At 34.3% G+C, this 7,345-nt stretch overlaps 1 long non-coding RNA gene across 1 annotated transcript; it reads left to right on the top strand.

Moving 5' to 3' along the window:
* The first annotated feature begins 3,289 nt into the window (after window positions 1-3,289).
* LOC111900453 (uncharacterized) lies at window positions 3,290-7,132 on the top strand. Its single transcript, XR_002853222.3, has 3 exons — window positions 3,290-3,501; window positions 4,048-5,458; window positions 6,647-7,132. It is a non-coding gene; the product is annotated as an uncharacterized LOC111900453 (long non-coding RNA).
* The last annotated feature ends 213 nt before the right edge of the window (window positions 7,133-7,345 follow it).

The following is a 7,345-nucleotide window of genomic DNA, read 5'->3' as shown; positions in this document are numbered from 1 at the left end:
CCCCAGGCGAAGCTGGTTCACTGCAAACCGAACTCTCAGGTGATCTAGGCATGAACATGTGTAAAAGCACCCCTCAATGTCAGATATCCATCTCATGGCAGTAATCGGATCCTATGTCCCATTGAACTCTGGTGGCTTCGTGTTGCTGAACTCCCGTAGCAACAACGAGTCACCTCCCTGTGGCCTAGCAGCGACGACAACTGCGGTAGCTGCAGTAGCAGCAGCCTCAGTAATAGCGGTGTACCACTCATCGAAAGTCTCAATCAAGGTGGTCTTGATAGACCCAAACATCTCTAGTATAGACTCTCGTATGGCTGCGGCTAGGGGTGGCAATTGTTGACACGACACGGAAAAAATACACGAAACAAAACGAAATTGGGACAAAACTGAAATTCGAATTCGTGTTCGTGTCGTGTTCGTGTTAAGTGTAAAAAACACGATGTCGTGTCGTTTCGTGTTCGTGTTTAAAATTTGACACGATTAGCATTTATTTGTCGTGTTTTTCGTGTTATGTATGATTAAATATTAATTAAATAAACTAATTTTTTTAATATGTTATCTTTGTCGTGTCGTGTCGTGTTTGTCGTTTTTTAATCGGTTCGTTTTCGTGTTAGTTAAAAAAAACACGACATCGTGTCGTGTCGTGTTCGTGTTACATAAAACATTGTCGTGTTGTGTCATGTTAGACAAAAACACAACACGATGGCCCAATTTGTCACCCCTAGTTGCGGCCACATCATCATGAATCATCCTGTGAATCTCATCATCGTTAACCCCACTGCTCTCTAGGTTGTGGCATGTACCCACCATGATGTCTCTGAAACACAATACAAAATCATCAGAGACTCACTCGAGTATACTCACACTCGATCACTCACCCCTAATTGCTCCTTAGCATCCTAAATATTCTTACTTGGACTGCCTACAGATCCGGTGCTTTCAGTAGTAGAGAGCCAATACTACCTTCCAAACCAATCTGTAATCACCCCAAGTCCTCCTCTTAGGATCCTAATTCACAAGTACTCTATCTCTCACGAATAACATACTAATCTCTCAGTACACCCCTCTGAAGCTCATCTAGGTGTCTGTCTTAGATTTACTCTCAACTCAAAACCCTCTCTAGGTGACTCCTTCTAGATACTCTTACTCAACTCATACTAAAAAACACATAACAAATAGCAGCAACTCCTAGGCTAAGGCATCACAAATCAGGCATCTCTAGTCCTAAAATATGAAATACCTAGCCTATCCTCTAGCATGCATAACTAATATCTCATAAAAATCTCATAACACAGCAAGTAAGGGTATTTTGGAAATCACCATTCAGGCTCTGGCTAATTTTACAAACTGCTCCAACTCGTTTTCTCTTAAACTCTTTCTCATTTTAGAAAAATTATTTCTTTTGAATTTTTTTTTCTCAAATCCTCAGTTTGAGTCCAAACACACCTGGAGGTGCATCCGGATCCCTCAAACCAAGGCTCTAAAACCAACTTGTAACACCGTAAATTTTCAAACAAAATTTTCATTTAAAAACACAATAAAACTCATATTATATTTTCTCAAAAACCATAAGTGTCTCAAATGTCAACAAATCCACAATATAAAAATCAGTATCCCAGAATCAGAAAAATAATCTCTCATCAATGTGTACTATCAAGCCGATGCCTTCCCGTGATCATGAGAGGTACCTGAAACACATAAAACATAACACGGTAAGCATGAAGCTTAGCGAGTTCCCCAAAATACCACACATATCACATTAGCCTCTCATGGCTATACTCAAATAAGACTCTCCATTATAGTGTCATATTTAGGACAATACAAAAGTATTAAAGGATGAGTTGAACACTACCGATGGGCCTCGGGGTTTGTAATCAGATCGTGGATGAATATAGCCTGATCAACTATATTTATCTGGGATGTGAGCAAGGTACGTCGAGGAATGGTCGCAATGAACAACACGTCTAAAACTTACCAAAGAAACTCTAGAACCAAACATTTAAAGTACCATAGGAGTATTTTATAATACTATAAGAACCGTAATAACAACACTTAGGCATCGATATTCGCTAAAACTAGTAAATCGTCAATTAAATCTAAAAAACTAAAGACCCGTGTTGGTAGGTCTATAACTGCTGAGTGTATATGTTAGAGTTATAAATAATTAAGTTTGTATAGACTTAGGATTTGCTATTTCCACTTTAAGTCATGTTCCTTGTTGGTTTAGAGTGGAGCTACTTATCTAACGATCTATTCAATTATGATTATATACAACTTGTATATACTAGGTAATTATAGAAGGACCTAGTATGGGCCACACTTTTATTAAAGATGTCTCTATTCTAAAAAAAAAATTTCTTCATTACAAGATCTTACACTTAAGTTTTCTTATATTTCTCATATTCCTATTCTTGCACATACGACATGACAGGATTTCACCTACCTGGAGACCCTTATTTCCCTAATCAGGAAAATGGAGGATGGATTGAAGAAGATCCTGCGGAGGATCCTGAGGAAGTGATGGAAGAAGAACCCGAAGATGAACATGAGGAGGAACCAGAGGAACAAGATCTCGAAGTAGATCTAGAAGAAGAAGAGGGAGGAGGATGTTCGGAAGGTATTGACTTGGACCTAGAAGTCTACAACTCACCTCGTGTTGTACGATACCCTGCACCCAGACTGAACTTTCAGGGCTCGACGCCCCGATGGGTCGTAGACTTAAGAAGATGGAGCCAAGAAAAAGGCCAACACTCTCCCTATGGTATGGAGCGAGACTTCTATAACCTCTCTCAAGGAGGTTCAGTAGACAGGGCCCTCCCTATCATAGTACACCATGTTGCTCGCCATGTTTGACAAGCACAATCATTAGTCGACCAAATCATGGAGGTTGGCACTACCACCCAGGTCAATGCAGTTCGTCTTCGCCGTTTGGACGAAGATTATGATCGAATACAGGATCATATTGAAGCCCTTCAGAGGGAAGTCACTGCGACTCGGGCGGAGATAAGAGAATATTGGGAACGTCAAGCCATGATGGAAAGGCATGTATTTGAGGCTGGACATCAAGTGAAAGAGATGCAGACTTTCATGACTTCAGTTCATGGCACACGGAGGACCGACCACCATCAGTAGTGCTTACACTACTCACATTTTGATATAGACTTAGATATGCGGATAGGCGTTGGTGCTACTCTTTTATATATATATATATATATATATATATATATATATATATATATATATATATATATATATAAACCCTATTTTTCTCATTCTGCCTACACCAATTTCACCGTGTTCATTGGACGCCATGTCGCCATTCTCTGAACCGACGCCATGGAATTGCGAGACTCGTTCGGCATCTCTGAACCAACGCCATGGGATACTTGTTCGGAAATATTGCTTACCATCACGCCAATTACCTTCCCGCGAGATTCTACAGTCCTCCATACAAAATAAATGTTATCATTGAAGACGGTTCATCGTTACCGATTTCACAGGGTAATTTGATAATTTGCTTATTGATACGCGTCCTTTTCTTCAGTAATTTTTTCTCAAAATCCATCATCATCCCTGCGATGCAAAATTAATTTTACAATTTCTTAAATTGTTAAATTAGAAACGATTAATTTGGTTTTTGTGGTTTTCAATTAGAAAATCCTATTCAATTTCCTGGTTGATTCGTACACCTTTGTGAGTTCTTTCTCTGTTTAGGCGAATTGTGAAACCCATTTTCTTTTATTGGATAAGTTTGAATCTTTTTTTAAATGATTTTGAAGATTTCAATATATGAGTTTTGTATGAAGATATTTTTTGTGTGACTAATTTTGATTCAAATAAGAACCCTAAATTGATTTTAGTTGCTCCTTACTTTTTCTACTTCAAACTATCGATGGATTTTCTTTCCAACTTAAAACCTATTTGACTGGTGTTTTTTCTCCTATCTGCAAATTCCATTAGTAATTATTAATGCTTGCACATGGGAAAATAGCTTCGAATGATTTTACCTCTTTTCCAATATCTAATTATCATGAACGGTTGCAACAGGGGAAAATATTTATGAGATGTTTGTCCACTGAATTATGAAGCTCGACTTGAGAAAAAGGAAAGGATGCATCGGTGGCAAGTAATTAAGGTGTTTGTTAAAATGCCCCAACCACAACTAAATTGAATAATTGACTTCTCATATCTGTTTTATGGTATATAAGAGACAAATGATATTTTATTGATAGATGGTGCTATTATTTTTCATAAATTAACATGAAATTGACTTTTTAGTCTAACCCTGGTTACAAACTTATGTGCCATGTTGCTCTTGCCCACGAAGGACATTGCATACCTGGAGAGGTAATCATCCACCCAAAAAAATTAGCATATCTTATTGATACCTAAGAGATGATTAAATTTCATTCCCCAATACCTATAATTCTAATAGTTTTCAGTTTCGATTTAGAATCACTTTAGTTTTATGTGTGAAGCCTTCCTTTTATCAATTGCTGTAGTATTGGTTGAATAGGAATGAAGGAATTTGCATTTGCTTTAGTTGAATATAGGAAGCCTTCTTTTGGAGTGGAAGCCTTTTCAATTTCTAAAATATAATATTGAATCTGCTTTAAGTTCTAGGACATAGGTATGCCATGGCTTTTGACATCAAGAAAGGGGACAAAACTGTAAGTGAAAAATAATCATGGTTTGGGTTTGAATTGTGTTATTTTATTTTTCATTATAAATGTTTTTATAACAATTTAGGAATCCATTTTAGAGATTGGTGTGAAACTTGATCAGTTGTAAAATGTGACTCCATTGTTCCATATTTTAATATAAATAAATGACTATGTATGTACTTACTAGCATTATTTTGCAGGTGTTGACTTTTAATCCATTGACTTATGGAATATAGGAGAGAATGCGATACATCTTTACACATAAGTGATTACGTATGAAACACTTCTTTCAAATATAAATGACTATCTATGTACTTAGCTTTCCTTACAGTTTTCTAGAACAAGCCACATCCACACTTACATGGAATCCATCAAACTATAATCTCGTTACCTTTTCAAATGGAAGAAGTGCCTATTTATCAAATGCAAAACAAGACCAAGGTTTATTATGATAGAAATTGGGTTAAGCTTAATATAGTTCCCCTTCAAAGAAGTAATACTTATCTACCTAATTATTTTTTTAATTTTTAATTTTTAATTTTTATAATTTTGGGAGGCTATTGATTTCCATTTAAAATATTGAAGCCTATAATATCATGTCATAAGCTTAGAAGAATGAAGATTACCTTGAAATTTTTCTTAGATGCACCACATTTGATAGGATCCGCATATATTTTTTCCAGTTTTCATGTTAATCATTGAGTTTTTTGAATTTATTCACTATTTTGGTGTTAATATTTTCTTATTATTGCAAGAAGAATGGAATCAAACTTCAAGGATTATTGTTCTTTCAGGTAAGAACTCTGAAAACCATATCTCCACAGTATAGCATAAATTATATTGTAAACGAAGTTAACCGTTGCAAGTATGAACCACTTATTATGCAAATTTGTAGGTTCATTCATTTCTTATAAGCCCAAGGGAAAAAACCATATAGAGCAACCGAATAAACACCCTATATAAGAACCAACAACCTATGATACATTATATCTGTTAGAATAGTTTGATTTGCAGAATTTTTGACTTATTTGCTTATGCTAATTATCAGATAGCCAAAGATGGAATATAAGATACCCAAATATGAAATGTTAGGAGAGTAAAATTATCTATAAATTGCATTTTGTTTTGGTCCTGTATGAGTATGACCAAAAGAAAAACAATATGTAATGTACGCCAAATTGGTAATATTAACAAATAAGTAATACATTACTTACATGTTGCCTTGTTTTGAAAATCTACTTAATTTTTTTTATAAAATTTTGAACTTTTTAAATATTTTGGGATTCATTGTTGTTCTCAAAAAGCTATATTGTTTTTCCATGTTGTCTGATGATAAAATGAAAAATTGCATTTTTATTTAGATACTACGTAATAACACAATAACATTTATGATAAAGCATACACATTTTTGTTAAGCCACTGAGAACTTGAAAACCTAGATTAGAAATTAGAAGAATAAATTTTGGATTTAATTTCTAACAAATGTATTGGACTTCCCTAACATCGCTTAAAAGTGACTATAATATGTACCATGCAAATTTTGAATGATAGCAATTCCATACCTTTTGCTGGTGTGTTCTGGTTGGAAATCAAAATTACATTGATTGTTGTCATTTAGGCTTTGATTTGATTCGCACCATCACTTTATTAAGAAATCATGCCTGACTTCCCTCACATCTCATACATATATCAATGTATCCCCGATAAGATGGGTTTGATTTTTGTGTTTTTGAATGATGTAAACCTAATTATTACCTTTTTATTTGTTTCTTGGATATCAGACACCACTTAATCGGTTAAACTAATGTATTTGTTGGGTTTTTTTACAATAATGCCCTATGTTATAATGTTTTTAATTATTTCCCTGATTTTGTATTTTAAATAATACTTGAGTTCAGTTTAACTATCAGTTTCCCAATTTATGGTGAAAAGTCATTGTTTTTATGATTATTTTAGTATTTAACCGTTTCTTTGCTTTCTAGGTTGAACTATGGCAACATGACTTGAGTGGAAGGTGGAGAGAGGAGCAGTAGTTATATATTGGATGGGGTAGGTTTAAAAATTGGAAAATTGTAGTAAATAGCATGCAACGTATCTAACTCTCAGTATCATCATGTGCAATATACTTGACATTTTGACCAGTAATAGCATTGTACATGTACTTTTCACCCATACACAACCACAAAACTACATTTTCATTGATAATAGCTTTATACATTAGATTTATACCGATAAAAACAACATACATATATAATACATACGACGCCAATATCAACAATGTTCTTTATTTGTTTTCACATTCTTTGAGTTTATAATTATAAGTAGGTTTATATTATTGGAAAAATTTGTAAGTACAATGTTATCATGTAAAGAAAATGCATGCTGCTATTATGGGTAAGAAATTTTAATTACATTGTTATTCTGGTTTTCAAAAATTGTAAGTACAATGTTATCATGTAAAGAAAATGCATGTTGCTATTATGGGTAAGAAAATTTAATTACATTGTTATTCTGGTTTTCATATTACTCTTATCCACATATTGAAGTTGATATAAGCAATTTTATTTTGGTTGTTTGTCCATGTAAAATTTCCAAAAAATAGCAATGCACTTTATCCTTTGTACCATTAGAGGTAACATACTATGTTTTGTACGCATAATAGTACTGCACTTATATTTGTC

This window comes from Lactuca sativa, chromosome 5, assembly GCF_002870075.4.
Source record: "Lactuca sativa cultivar Salinas chromosome 5, Lsat_Salinas_v11, whole genome shotgun sequence".
Taxonomy (NCBI): domain Eukaryota; kingdom Viridiplantae; phylum Streptophyta; class Magnoliopsida; order Asterales; family Asteraceae; genus Lactuca; species Lactuca sativa.
Note: the sequence above shows the minus strand (reverse complement) of the source record. Positions and strands in the feature narration are given on the sequence as shown.